Source organism: Physeter macrocephalus, chromosome 18, assembly GCF_002837175.3.
Source record: "Physeter macrocephalus isolate SW-GA chromosome 18, ASM283717v5, whole genome shotgun sequence".
In the NCBI taxonomy this organism is placed as follows: Eukaryota; Metazoa; Chordata; class Mammalia; order Artiodactyla; family Physeteridae; genus Physeter; species Physeter macrocephalus.
In genome coordinates, this window is record NC_041231.1 from 71,694,306 (window position 1) to 71,709,197 (window position 14,892).

Consider the following 14,892-nt stretch of genomic DNA (forward strand, 5'->3'; position numbering starts at 1 on the left):
CTCTAGGCACGCGGGCTTCAGTAGTTGTAGCACGTGGGCTCAGTACTTGTGGCTCGCGGGCTCTAGAGTGCAGGCTCAGTAGTTGTGGCGCACAGGCTTAGTTGCTCCGCATCATGTGGGATCTTCCCGGACCAGGGGTCGAACCCGTGTCCCCTGCGTTGGCAGATGGATTCTTAACCACTGTACCACCAGGGAAGTCCCCACACATTACTTTTTTAAAGGGTCATAAGCCAAAAACTGTATGGAAGAAATCGCTGGAAGGGGAAGTGTCTGGAACCAGGACCCACAGAGAACTGGGAGGTATTTGGTTTGGAGAAAGATCTTAAATATATCTGGAAGAGGAATTCAATTTCTGTGTTGTATTAGAAAATGTACTAGAGCCAGAGGGAAAAGCCAATGAGAAACAGACTTTGCTTCTGATACATTCTCTCAAAGGCAGAATGGGCTTTCGAGGAAGTGAGATCACTGTTATTAGAGGTGTCCAAGGAGCAGAACACGGAGGCTTTCCCTATCAGGGATGGTCAGTTCAATTTCACTCACATCCATTGAGCACCTACTCTGTACTGTGATGGAACATCAGGCAAGAGGATACAAAAGCAAATGTCATGATGCCTTTCCCTTAATAATAACATGTGATTAGGGTTCCCAGAGGAGGTGACATTGACCTGGGTCTCAGAAGTGCAGTAGGATTCTCTGAAAGAATTTCTAAGCTAGGACTAAATGACCTTCCAGGTTCTAAGATTCTAAGATTAAGCTACGTTAAAAAAAAAAACAAAAAAAAACGCTCAAAGTCCATCAGTGGAGCCTGGCAATATAAATTAAAGTCCATCCTTTTTTATTGTTGTTGTTGTTGTTCAAATTTATTTATTTATTTTTGGCTGCATTGGGTATTCATTGCTGCACACAGGCTTTCTCTAGTTGTGGTGAGCGGGGGCTACTCTTCGTTGCAGTGCACGGGCTTCTCATTGTGGTGGCTTCTTGTTGAGGAGCATAGGCTCTAGGTGCGTGGGCTTCAGTAGTTATGGCACGCAGGCTCAGTAGTTGTGGCTCGTGGGCTCTAGAGCGCAGGCTCAGTAGTTATGGTGCCCGGGCTTAGTTGCTCCGAGGCATGTGGGATCTTCTGGGGCCAGGGCTTGAACCCGTGTCCCCTGCACTGGCAGGCAGATTCTCAACCACTGCACCACCAGGGATGTCCAAGGTCCATCCTTAGAGTAGAAAAATATTCAGCTGAAATATAATCTAGGATGTTCTTAAACATTGATATAGAAGGATCTCCAAGATATATTAAGTATGGGAATTCCCTGGTGGTCTAGTGGTTAGGATTCAGTTCTTTCACTGCCGTGGCCTGGATTCAGTCCCTGATCAGGGAACTGAGATCGTGCAAGCTGCGTGGCGTGGCCAAAATAAAAATTTTTTTTTAATTTAAAAATATATATTAAGTAAAAAAAAAAAAAAAAAAAAAAAGCAAGGTCTAGGCACTGTGTATGGTGGTCTACTGTTTGAATTTTTTTAAAAAGGATCTGGTTATTAAGAACACACACAGGGCTTCCCTGGTGGCGCAGTGGTTGAGAGTCCGCCTGCCGGTGCAGGGGATGCGGGTTCGTGCCCCGGTCCGGGAAGATCCCACGTGCCGCGGAGCGGCTGGGCCCGTGAGCCATGGCCACTGAGCCTGCGCGTCCGGAGCCTGTGCTCCGCAACGGGAGAGGCCACAACAGTGCACAAGTGCACAAACGTGCTCGTGAGCTTTTATTGCATGATATGTCATATCTCTAGCCTAGTAACAGAGGTTGCATTTGAGGGGAAGTGGCTGGGACATAGGTGTGGGAAAGAAACTGTGTCTGACATACCCTTCTGTACCTTAGAATTTTAACTGTGTAAGTGAACTGCCTATTAAAAATGAAGTTAAAATAAAACCAGAATCATTAAAGGCACCTACCTATTTCAGCATAATTTCCAAGAGTGCCTTCCTTAGCCTTTTCCTCTGTGTCCACCTGCCTCCATTGAACAGGTCTATGGGGGTGTCTTCCCCTCAGAGGAGGCCTCCCCAGGGAGCTTCTGCTTCCTTCTTTCCTTCCTACCTCCTCAAGGCACACAGCATCTAGACCAATGCTTCCCAAACATTTACATGCATACTGGCCAACTTGGTATCTTGTAAAAATTCAGATTCTGATTCAGTAGCCTAGGGTGAGTCTTGAGATGCTGCATTTCCAACCAGCTCCCAAATGAGGCCAGTGCTGCTAGTCACAGACCACATGTTGAGTAGGGAGGGTCTGGACCTCTGTTTCCACGATGAGGCTCATGGGTTAAGCATCCACAGGTCTTGAGAAACTGCCCTGCTCCAGAGAAGAGGAGGGGATGTTATGGTGGAGATTCTGACAGAGAGCAAGGCACGTCCGACCCGGTCCTGGTCTGAGCCTCTCAGCACTGCCAGTGTTGCAGGAAGGGGGACCCCTTCCAGGGCCCGAGAGTGAGCTCTTGTCTAACACTCGGAAATGAATTGTCCAAGGAGACAAACGTACTGACAAAGCAAAAGACTTTATTGGGAAGGGGTGCCCGGGTGGAGAACAGCAGGGTAAAAGAACCCAGGAGGACTGCTCTGCCACGTAGCTCATAGTCTCAGGTTTTATGGATATAGGGTTAGTTTCTGGGTTGTCTGTGGCCAATCATCTTGCTTGGGGTGGTGCACGCATCCTTCAACCAAGATGGATTCCAGTGAGAAGGACTCTGGGAGTCTGGTTGTCCCCTCCCTCTTTCGGCCCCTCCCGAATTATCCAGGTTAGTTTTGGTGGCAGTACCATGTTCCTTATCAGGATCTCCTGTGGTGAGACAGCTCAGGCAAGTGGGCCTGGTTAAGGCATGCAGTTGTGGTCAAGAGTTCCCTAACACCAACAGAGCGGGGCCACTGACCAGTGTCCCTGGTTTCCATTCCCACCTCCCACAGCTTTGGCTGGAGCACAGACTGACTACCCCAGCCGCCTCTACTGAATGGAGACCCAGACAGCGGGTGGGACAAAGTGGTACCCCAGAGGGAGCTGGAAGGCAGACAGGCTGGATTACAGCACTGTGCACTGTACGAGGCCAGCTGGCCTAGACTCCACCAGCCAGAGAAACGCTTCTCTTATTTCTGATGGGCTTATGGTGGCTACGGGCCACCCCCTCTCTCACACCCTCCCTGGAAATTCAGAAGCCAAACCAAACCTCCTACAGAAAATGAAACCAGACAGTGTTTGGCACCATCTTCCTCCCTGGGTGAAAAGCAGATGTCTTGGATCCAGGTGTGGTGGGACCACCTGCTCTGGCAGAATGCTGACGGCCACCCAGTGGAGGTCTCCTTACTCACCCAGGATGGGAATTGACCTGTGAACCTGGAAGTCAAGCTGCTAAATGCCCTTACTGCACCCCTTGCCCCAGGGGACAGAGTAGTTTTCCAGGCCACACACGTGGGTTTCCCTGATGAAGCATTTTCTGTCTGACAGAACCCTGCTCTTGGCCACTGTCAGAAAGAAACAAGTGTGGTGTGAGTTCTGGAAGGAGATCAACGGGCACATCCCCTCAAGGCTGACACCAGCCCTGGCTGGAGCAGCTGCCCCCTGGCCAACACCACCAGTGACCACTGGAGGAGTGCCAGGAAAGGCGCCCTCCCCCACAGTATCCCTGCTCACCTGTGACCATGCCTGAAACTGCACCAGGCACCTTCATCCTTCGGGGATGAGAAATTGCATCTCTTAAAATGCTCCCACCCACAGGAGAGGTAATACGTTAAGCTGTTATCAGTCATCTACACTTTAATGTGAATTAGTTGAAGAGCCCTGGAATGTTACACCTGGAATGGGCCTAGTCCAACCCTTCTTTTTACAAGTGAGGAAAATGGAGGCCCAGAGCAGAGGCAACTGGCTCAAGGTCAGGCAACAAGGTGGTGGCCAAGTGGCAGGAAGAGGCATAAGGGATGGATTGTAAACAGGTGACTGGGGTGATGCTGAAAATCCCAATACAGTCAAGGGGAGCAGGGGGCATCCTCAAGCTTGCAGTTTATAGACTAACTCAGAGTTGTACCGTTTCTCCCTCAAGAACAGGTGGGAGGCACAGCTAGAAGCAGCTCCCCACCCCGCCCCACCCTTGAGCATAAAATGTCTCTGAAGTCTCCTGGTTTCATTGTTTGTTTGTTGTTTTTTTAAAATTTATTTATTTATTTTATTTTTGGCTGCGTTGGGTCTTCGTTGCTGCGCTCAGGCTTTCTCTAGTTGCGGTGAGCAGGGGCTACTCTTCTTTGTGGTGCACGGCCTTCTCATTGTGGTGGCTTGTCTTGTTGCGGAGCACGGGCTCTAGGCTCGTGGGCTTCAGTAGTTGTGGCACGTGGGCTCAGTAGTTGTGGCACGTGGGCTCAGTAGTTGTGGCACGTGGGCTTAGTTGCTCTGCGGCATGTGGGATCTTCCTGGACCAGGGCTCAAGCCCATGTCCCCTGCATTGGCAGGCAGATTTTTAACCACTGCCTCACCAGGGAAGCCCGAACTCTTCTGTTTTAAAGTTCATTCAAATGCAACATTCTACTCCAAAATATATTCTGGTTTGTTTTCACATAAAAACAATAGTGAGATTTATTTAGTGAGACACCATTTTCCACTTACCAGATAGGTTGTGATCAAAGTTTGTGTTTCTGGGGAGGGGACTCAGGTGGTTGGGACAGAGGTAAAGAGGCTTTGCACTGTATGCCCCTCCCCGCCTTTTTCTTGGCCTTGCCCCATGGCTTGCGGGATCTTAGCTCTCCGACCAGGGATCAAACCCACGCCTTCGGCAGTGAAAGCACCAAGTTCCAACCACTGGACTGCCAGGGAATTCCCCTATATGCTCCTTTGTACCTCTTTGAATTTTGTGCCATCTGCAATATTATCTAGTCAAAAATTAATAAAATTTACACGTAAAAATGTGGGTGGGAGCTTCCCTGGTGCCACAGTGGTTAAGAATCCACCCGCCAATGCAGGGGACACGGGTTCGAGCCCTGGTCTGGGAGGATCCCACATGCCGCGGAGTAACTAAACCTGTGCACCACAACTACTGAGCCTGCTCTCTAGAGCCCGCGAGCCACAACTACTGAGCCCACGAGCCACAACTACCGAGCCTGCGTGCTGCAACTACTGAAGCCCATGCGCCTAGAGCCCGTGCTCCGCAACAAGAGAAGCCACCGCAATGAGAAGGCCACACACCGAAACGAAGAGTAGCCCCCGCTCGCCGCCACTAGAGAAAGCCTGCACACAGCAACGAAGACCCAACACAGCCAAAAATAAATAAATAAATAAATAAAATTTATTTAAAAATTGTGGGTGGGTTGGGGGTACGAGGAAACAGGCTCTCTTGTTCTGACGGGACAGAACACAAACAAAAGCATCTGCATGTTGGACAGTTGTGATATTTACCCAAATGTTAAATACACACACTTTTTACCCAATGATGTCTGGTCTAGGGATCTAGCCCACACCTGGGGGAAATGATGCTCAACCATATTCACGGCTCCATTATGTGTGCTGACCCTGAGAGCCTGGCCTGAGCATGTGACCATCTCTGAAGGCCTTTTTGACTCTGAACAAAATCCAGGAGCTAGATTTCTTACTTTCCTGTCTCGTGATCTTCTCACACCACCTCAGGATATAATTAGTAAAATAGTAACACCAGCTGATGCCTGCTGAGGGCTTGATTTGTGCCTGGCTCTACCTAGACTAAACTCCTTCAGCTCTCACGACCACCTCATGAGCTAGCTACTATTCTCATCAGCCCTGTGTGATAGACAAGGACACTAGGGCAGGTTAGTGCTAATCTTGCCCATACTTAGCACATGTCAGAGAGAGGATTCGAACCAGGCTCCATGCTCTGAACCTCTGCACTATACCACCTGTCTGTACAACAGCACATGCATAGGGATCAGCTACCGTGTGTATTAAGCAACTTCTAGGTGCTAATCCACCGTGTTAGTCACTTCACAGGGCTTTTATGGGGTCATCTCCACAGTCCTGCATTGAGTGCAGGAGGTGGGGGGGCGGGTTGTCACTGAGGGAACCGAAGATAAAAAACAGAAGCCACTGTCCCTGCTCTTAAGAAGCTGACAGTATGTGTCAGAGATGACAACAACAATCCTTACATTTGTGCAGCACATCAGCTTTCAGAGCCCCTTCATTATCTCATTTAATCTTCTTGACACTCCTGCCAAATAATTTCCATGATCTCTGCTCAGGATGAGGAAACCGAAGCTCTCCAAGTCACATGGGGCTGCTCCAAAGATCATCCAGCCACCCAGGGGAGGGGCTGGAACCTGACCTCAGGTCTCATGACTCCCACTCTGCTAAAGGGGAAATGACATGCTGCCTTGACAGCCCAGCTCAGTGGTTTCCAACCTGCTCCAACACGAGGACTCCTTTTTCCCTTCAGAAATTGTTGCAATCCTGCAAATGAGGGGAGTTGTTATTTTGGGCTTTAGTCAACTGGGGAAATTCATAGTGGAAAAACAACCAAAGCTTCAGCACAGTTCAAAAGGAGCAGCACAGTTATATCCCAGACGTCACTTACACAGTCGGCAGACGATATTTGGAGTACAAATAGGGACTTCTTGCAGTAACTGCAGCTCATGGGCAGGTAACAACCTGCTGAGACCATACTGCCAGAGCAGTTCAGAGAAGGACACATTTCCAAAGTCCATCTTCTCTACCAGGGTACAGGAGAAAAGAGCACCTAAATTCTATTGGATTGGCGGAAAGTAGAATGGAGGAATCTTTGGGAGCAAAGGAACTTGGTCACAGGAGGCAAGTCTGTGGGAAGCCCAAAGGGTGTGTGGATGGGTATGTATTTCTGTTGGAGGGAAAGGTTGATTCTAGATGCCGAGGGCCATTTGAGCAGTTGGGATTAAGAAGTAGATCAGAAGTAGAGAGAGTGGTCTAGAGGAGAACTAATGCAAGTCAAAACGCCTTATCTGATGCCTTTGGCGTCAGATGTGCTTTGTAATTCAGGGTTTGTTTTTTTGTTTGCTTGTTTGTTTTTTAATTTTAGAAAAGCAACGCAGTGCCTGTACTATACATTTTGTACTTTTTTTTTTTTTTTTTTTTTTTTGGCCTCGCTACAAGACACACGGGATCTTAGTTCCCCAACCAGAGATCAAACCCACACCCCCTGCAGTGGAAGCATGGAGTCTTAATCACTGGACCGCCAGGGAAGTCCCCTGTACTGTATATTTTGTAATGCCTCTAACAGGATGTGGGCAGCATTCTATATTCAAATATGTTGATATTTCTGCAATGAAGTGTATGGATCATGGATTGTCATACCACGTGCAACTAAAGAAAGACTTAAATGACTTTGCATTCGTTCAGGACAGGTTTTTTTGCCAAATGTGTTTTCTTTTCAGAGCTTTTAGGTTTTGGAGCTGTAGATTAGGGATTGGAACTTGAACAGATGCCATTTTTGGCCAGCTTGCTACATGCCAGGCAGTAGTTCTAAACTGATCTACATGCGTTGTCTCATTTAACCTTATGTCAACACTGAAGTTATTATCCTCAATTAACAGTCAAGAATAGTGAGGTTCAGAGATGTTGAGTGACTTGCCCAAGGTCACTCAGCCAGTCAGCAGCAGGGCTGGGACTGGATCCCAAGTCCCTGTGACTCCAAAGCCAGGGGTCCCCCCGACCCCCTTCCAGGGAGGAGAAGCCCATTCTGCCAATCTCACCATTTTGTTTAGGTCACCACTCTTCAGCACTGCAATTACGCATCAAGGGACAAAGGGAACAACTAAAGTCCAAGGCTGTGGTAGTGATTTCTCACCTGTCATTGAGTGGTCACCCCTGCATCACACCGTTCTCCTATGCACGTATGTCCCAGCTGAGCAGAAGAGCAGAAGAGGCATGAGCCACTCCGTGCCCTGGCCTGTGTAGAAGGCCTCCATGCTTGGCAATCACTTACTCGCCTTTCCAGAATTCACTCAGGGCAGTACGACACAACAGTTGCACTTACTGATGTTAGAAAGGCCTGGGTGCACGTCCCAGCCCTACAGCTTACCAGCATGCAAACTTCTATGACATTAAACCTCTCAGAGCTTTAGTTTTCCTCACCTGTAAAATGGGGGTAATAATAGCACTTGCCTTGTTGCTGTTGCAAGGATTAAGTGAATGAGCATACGTCAAGTAGTGAGGATGGAGCTGTCCTAGAGTGAGCACTTGATATTATTCCTATGGAAAAGCCCTTCCTGCCCCCAAGCAGCCACTCTCTTCTCTACTTTGTACACTTGCCTGTCCGAGCTCTTCTACCACTTTTTTCCCGTTTATTTGCCAATATATGTTTCTTGCTATTAAACTGTGAGACCTTAAGAAGAGGATTTATGCCTTATTTATTTCCAGCACAGTGCCTGGCACATCATAGTTATTCATTTTGTGCTGAATGAATGAACAAAGGAAGGATGGAAGGAAGGATGGAAAAGGGCTCTGTCTACAAAAGCTTATAATTTTGCTATGGTGAAGTCATCAAAGTGAAAAGAAACCATATGATCCTCATCTTCTATAGACATATCATAAAATCCTACATCCTGCAAACCCATGGGGAATGGGGATTGCAGAAATCACATAAATTGCAATCTCAGCCTCCAGGGAGCTGAGTCTACGCTGGGTGATGGGACATGCCCATGTGAAAAAGAGCTGCAGAGCAAGGTTGTGGTACCTGCCAGCCAAAGGACATATAGTGCCGCTGGAATTTCAAAGCTGGGAGAGGGCAGAACAATATGGGATGAGTCACAAATGTGCGTGTCATCCTGCTCACGGTAAAATAGTATTGTTGGGTAACAATAGGAACAATGTCACAAGGCAGGATGAGCCAAGTGCATGCCTTGGAGTGGTGGGCACAGCCTTGGGTGTGGGTTCAGAGGAAGGAGAGAAAGAGAAGACAGGCTTTTGCTGGTGGTCAGGGCAGGTTGTCTGAGACAGCGGGATCTGAGTCTGGAGTCACGGCCTCTCCAGAGCTGATACTGGCTTGGAACCCCCAGTGTTCAGACTTGGCTTCTACCTTCCCTGTGCTGATCTGCCTCTGGACTGTGAGCTCTTCTAGATCTGGGTTTCTGATAGCTTTTTTTATTATTATACAAGTAACATTCTTTCATTAAAAAAAAAAAAGCAGAAGAAGAAAAAAGAAAAGAGAACCAGAGAGAAAAAATAGCCTATAATCCCATCTCCCAAAAAAATCACTCAATATTTTGGTGCCTACCCACGCATCCACCCACCCTTCACCCACACTCCTACCCACCTACTCATCCATCCGTCCATCCATCTGTATCAGAGTTCTTAGCTGCAAACAACAGAATCCACTTTAACAGAAAAAGAACTTATTTAAAAATATTAAGAGGCTCACAGAATCCAGAAGGGATGATCGTTTCAAAGGTCCAGTATTCAGGGATGACACCCAAACCACCCAGAGGTATTGATACTTTTCCAGCAAAGCCACCATGGCAGCTATCAATCAGCACAAATTCTACAACTTGCCTCACCTCATCTCCTTCAACAGTAGTGAAAACTGGATCCCCATACATCTCCTCTGTTGCTCTAAAGGCCAGGTACCTCCCCAGCCCCCTTTTCTGGGATGCCTGCTTCCTCAGTTGCTCTCTTCCAAATCAGTCTCATGTTGTTGCATCTGATTGGTGGAACCTAGGTCACACACCTATATCTTAGCTGCAAAGAAGTCTAAGAAAGTGTATTTCTGGCCTTTATGTTGAGAAGTGGGATTTATGATGTGGGGAAAACCCACATAGGAAAGAGGATCAAAAGATACTAGTGACCATAAGACATGCAGATGTCTCCGACACTGCATTTTTTTTTCTCCTTACAAATATAGAATGATACCAATTTAATCATCCTCTGAATCTCCGGTGCCTGGCACACAGTAGGCACTCAATACTTGAGGAAGGAAAGGGAGAAAAAAGAAGGAGGGAGAGATTACACAATTACATGCTGCCTTCCTAAGCCAGGCTGAATGAAGACTTGATGTTTAGTCCATAAGACTCCCAAGGCCTCTTGTGGATTATGAAGGGAGGGGACTTCCTCCCACCCGCATCAGAGACATGTGCTCACCTAACACCTCTCTCCATGGCTTGCAAGCATCTGGACCACGTGGAATGCTGTGTCCTAAGCAGTCACTCACTTTCTGTAAAGCCCACCTGTTGACTTACTGTTACTCAGACTGTCACTGGATCTACTCCCCTCTGTAATCTCAGAGTTTTGTGAGGTTTTAGTATTGTCTGAAAGCAATCTAAAACAGTTACTGCAAAGGCAACCTTAGAGGCCTCTCAGGATGATAAAGATCACTGGCACTTAAATTCAAAGAGATCTGTTAAAATCTGTCTTGTTCCTCACCGTCAAGGTGTGGCATCACAGAATTACATGGGTTCTGCCTTTTAGAAGCTTATACTGTAGTTTAATTGATAAGAGGCAAGAAACACTTAAATGACAAGGAGGTAGGTCTCTTGGTGCCAAATGAGGTAGGAAAAAGTCACTGCTCCCAGGGTTCAGAACAGCCAGGTCAGCATAGGCTGGGCCGGATGAGGGAAGCCCGCTGAGAAAGGGTGTGTCGAGGAAAAAAGTAGCTAAGGTACCAGCTTGGGAGTAGCAGCAAACCTGCACTCTCCCTGACTTCTCCAAAGCAGGTCAGATCCCGTATCCTGAATTCCTATAGCATCATGTACCCCTCCTTATCATGGCTGAATTTCATTTTGGCAATTATCTGATCCAATATCTACCTCCTCCACTCCACAAAGAGCTTGCCACTGTGCCCTAGGAAGGCTCTGGGTGGGCAGAGGCTGGTGAGGACCAGGTCAGGGCATGGCTACAGGGAAGCTGAGGCTGAGACCCGTCATCACAAAGACAGTCTGCAGCCTCCCCCCCCAACCCCACCCCCTTCCTCCAGGGAGGAGCAGCTGATGTGTTTCTGGAGTGTTCCAATCCAATTAGCGCCCTCCCCTGCTCCAAGGAAAGGCCCAAGCCACCGCTCCCTTCCCTGAGGTAGAGACTCGGTGGGGAGGGGGTGCTGAGGAGGTCTGAACACCCTGACCCAGCTCCTCCTGGCAGCGAGGCCGTCTCGCCGCTAGAGAGGCTGCTAGGACAGCACCCGTTTCTAGGCGACTGTTCTGGGGAATGGTCTGTTTTGGCAACCAGAGGGCCCCTGGGTAAGGGGGCGGTGCCCGCACGCCGCCGCCTCATTTGCATGGCAACCTCCTCCCCTCCACGAGCTGCGCTGCTCTGCGGCGGCCCGGCGGCCTGGCGGCTCCAGCTCCTGCCCTCCAGCAGCGCCAACCCCCCTGCCCCAGGCCCGCCTGCGCTGCCACTGCCTTATTGTCCCAGTGCTACCTCCCCGGCATGTGGAGGCTGCCCGCCGGGCTAGGGCATTTCCGGAAAAGGCGGGTGCCCCAGGGAAGTGGGGAAAGGATGCTTAAGGACAAAACACAGGAATGGGGGAGGGGGGAATGAAATATAATCTTTTTCAAACGAGTCAAAGTCACATGGCTGGGTAGCATCAAAATGTATTCTGGATAACACGGTTGGCTCACAAAATGTTTATTTAGGTGAACTCTCAGCTCAGCCCTAGGAGGTACTGAGAAAATGTCTTTTTGCAAGTTGATGTGTGAATATGGAAACGGGTAGGTCTGGGAAAAAAATATATCTTACCAAGAAAAATCAGGCAGTTATAGTCTCAGGAAAATATTTTCAAATAGTTGCAGGAGGGACTTGGTGACATAGGGTGAATTTGTTAGAAGAAACCGAAAGAGGAAATAGATTGATAACTCTTGGAGGCTCCCTCTGTCCTGCACACGCCCACCCCACCACACCTGCCAGCGTGAGTCCATGATGCCAGCTGAGATACCAGGCTCTGAACCGGCATTAACTGCCCAAGGACACATGCCCTGGGCTGGAACCCGAGAAGGGGGTTGGGCAGGGGTAGGTCACCCCAGCTGAGCGATCACATTCCCTGGCAGCTGTCCAAGGGGCAGCTCCGGCTGCACCTGTTTGTGGGGCGATTTGCTTTTATCAGTATTGACACAGCAGCAGGGCCAGGGAATAGCACAGTAATAAATAAATGAGAGCAAGAGGGAAAAAAAGGCCGGAGCCACCCAGGCGAGGCAAAAATGCTGAGGTCTTTCTTTGCTTGTTGTATGTCAGCACGTTCAATCCAGTTTCCCCACCCCTGAAATCTCTGAGGATCATGGTGTAGGCTTGGCAGGGGAGCTCTGGGTCTTAAAGAGATAGAATTGCAGAGTCGGAAGCACTTTAAGATCCTTTTGTGCCAGGCATCCCTAACCAACAGATCTCAAGGTTACTTGGTATCCTCACCTGCCTCTTATGGTTTGTCAGGGATCTCAGCAGGAAGGCAGTTCCTTCCTCCCTCTGCCAAGTTTCAGCATCAGGGAAACAGAATGATTAAAGTGTAGGCTTTGGAGTTAGTCAAACCTAGGATCAAATCTTGGCTCTGTCTAGCTGCGTGGTTTGGGATGTGTTAACTAATCAATCACTCTGAGCCTCTGATCCTCCCCACAAATAGAAAAAATAAATAAATAAAATAGTACTATCTATTGTTGCAAGGATGCAACAGATGATATAAGCAGAGACCTAGAATAGTTGCCCTGTAAACGTTCACTTGGTCACTATTATTACCTGTCAACATCATCTCGGGTTTCTTTCAAGGCTTTGGAGAAAATGCACCCTCCCCCCGCCCCCCTGCCAAAAAAGACCTGGGGGAACTGATCTGTTCCAGAAATGAGAGAGGGGGAGCAAACAAGGCCTGACATGCTCTTTGTCCCCCAAACAGGGTCAAACGTGGCCTCTGGTTTCTCAGCCTTGTTTCCAGGCTTCAGGGGCTGCAGGCCGACTCACCTCTGCTCTAGTACAGTACAGTAAGTGGGATGCAAAGAAACCTGGTCATCAGAAGCCACCTGACCAAGCCCAGAGATAAACTGCATTAGCAGAAATTACTAGCAATGAGTACCATGTTTCAGAGAGGGAGGTAGGTTCTCCATGGGGAGACATAGTGTAGCAGCTAAAAAAATAGGTTCAACTGTCAGACCACTGGACTCTCACCCCAGCCCTGACATCTGCTAGTCGTGTGCCTATGACAGGTTATTTAACCTCTGTAAGCCTTGCTTTTCCTTATCTGTCAAATGGTCATAATAATAGCCCATAAGCTTGTGAGGACTAATGTATGAAAAGCATGTAGTGAGTGCCTGACATGGAGAAAGTGCTTAATCATGTTAGCACTTGTGGACCTTGCTGTTAGATGAAAGAGGCCAGGGACTGTGTCATATTCATCCCTGTATCTCCAGATCCTCAAACAAAACTTGACATTTGGTAGGGTAGAGTAATGTTTGATGAATGAATGACTAACAAGGCCCTTGCCCTCAAGAAATTGAATCTTCCCAGGAAATAGAAGACATAAACTGCCTATGCCACTCACAGTAGGAGACAGCAGAGGGTTAAAAGCCATTCTGCCAGTCCCCAAACCCCAGAGGCAGACAGTCCCTTTGATCCCTCAGTTTCATCTATCCAGGATGCTTTCAACAGAGGAAAACAGGAAGTATCCCTGATAGCCCAGCTTGCTCTGTTTTTTTTTGTTGTTGTTGGTTTTTTTTAAATTATGGGGGGTGGGAGGAGATGGTCCTTTGGGTCACATTTTGCCAGGAAATCAGCCTCCTTCCTTTCAAATGCTGGGGCTTCCCAAGGGGCAGATAAAGGGCAGATAAAGGGCAGATAAATAGTGTTGTGCTCAATGCAGAGAGATAGATGTGATCCAGAGATGGTAAGGCTGACAGGTTGGGTTCCTTAGTGGACCACGTTACAGTTACCAGACTCAGGTGTTTCTGGAGCATGTGGCCCTTTGCATATTCACTCACTCACTCACTGTTGACTAAGTGCCTTGGGCTGGACCCTGAAATTATGGCTGAGTATCAAGTGTCCAGGGTACGAACAGACCAAAAGGACAAAGGACAGTGAGCTCAGAGAAGATGGACTGAACACAAAAAAGTGAGAATGTTCTAAAGGAGAGAAACAGCAGCTGGTATGAGAAAGCAGTTATAGGAATGAAAAATGGAAGAGAACAAAAGAAAAAAACCCAGAGAAGAATAAGTACGTAGGAAAAAGAAAAGAGAGCTTCTAAGAATTTGTAGCCAGGGTGGTAAAGTCCCCGTAACGGGAGAACTGGATACAGAGTGCGCGCAGAAGAAACCCGTGACCTCCAGGGACACAAAGCTGACAGGAGTGGACAGAAGCAGAAAGCAGAATAACAGTTTAAGACAGCAGATCTGATTCTGACCTAGCCAGCCCCGAAAAGGGAGCGTTTGCTAACCCTGTGTGCTAAACTCACATTTATGTGATGTTTGCCCAGCATGGACATGAGAGAACTTTCTAGAAAAGCGGAGATGTTCTATGTCATGATACAGGTATAGCTTACGTGGGCAGATTTATTTGTCAGTGTTATAGTTAAGATTTCTGCATTTCCATGTTTGTAAGTTTCACCTGAAAAAAAAGAACTCTACAAAGTAACTATCAAATGGGCAAGGGTGGAAGGTAGAGAGGCAACAAGAAAGACAGAACACTGATGATTGTTGAAGCTTGGCAGAGGATACCTGGGGGTTCACAATAAGGTTCTGTTGACGTTGAATTTGTTTTAAAACTTTCCTAATAAAAAAAGTTCTTAAAAAATTGCTCACTAATGGGGCCTAAAGAAACGTAAAAAAAGCTTTTGCAAAGCAAAGGAAACTACAAACAAGACGAAAAGACAACCCTCAGAATGGGAGAAAATATTTGCAAACGAGTCAACGGACAAAGGATTAATCTCCAAAATATATAAACAGCTCATGCAGCTCAATATTAAAAAAACAAACAACACAAT

The 14,892-nt window shown here is 47.8% G+C and overlaps 1 long non-coding RNA gene across 7 annotated transcripts in view; it reads right to left on the minus strand.

Moving 5' to 3' along the window:
• LOC114484207 (uncharacterized) overlaps positions 1-14,892 on the minus strand; it is a 65,643-nt gene that overhangs the window by 34,793 nt on the left and 15,958 nt on the right. For 5 of the 7 annotated variants that reach the window (XR_008615666.1, XR_008615671.1, XR_008615667.1 and 2 more), the window contains 2 exons: positions 6,131-6,431; positions 4,626-4,888 (listed from right to left, as the gene is read on the minus strand). The exons of the other annotated variants lie outside the window; for them this stretch is intronic. This is a non-coding gene — a long non-coding RNA (uncharacterized lncRNA). The remainder of the gene's footprint in view (positions 1-4,625; positions 4,889-6,130; positions 6,432-14,892) is intronic. 7 annotated transcript variants of the gene reach the window in all.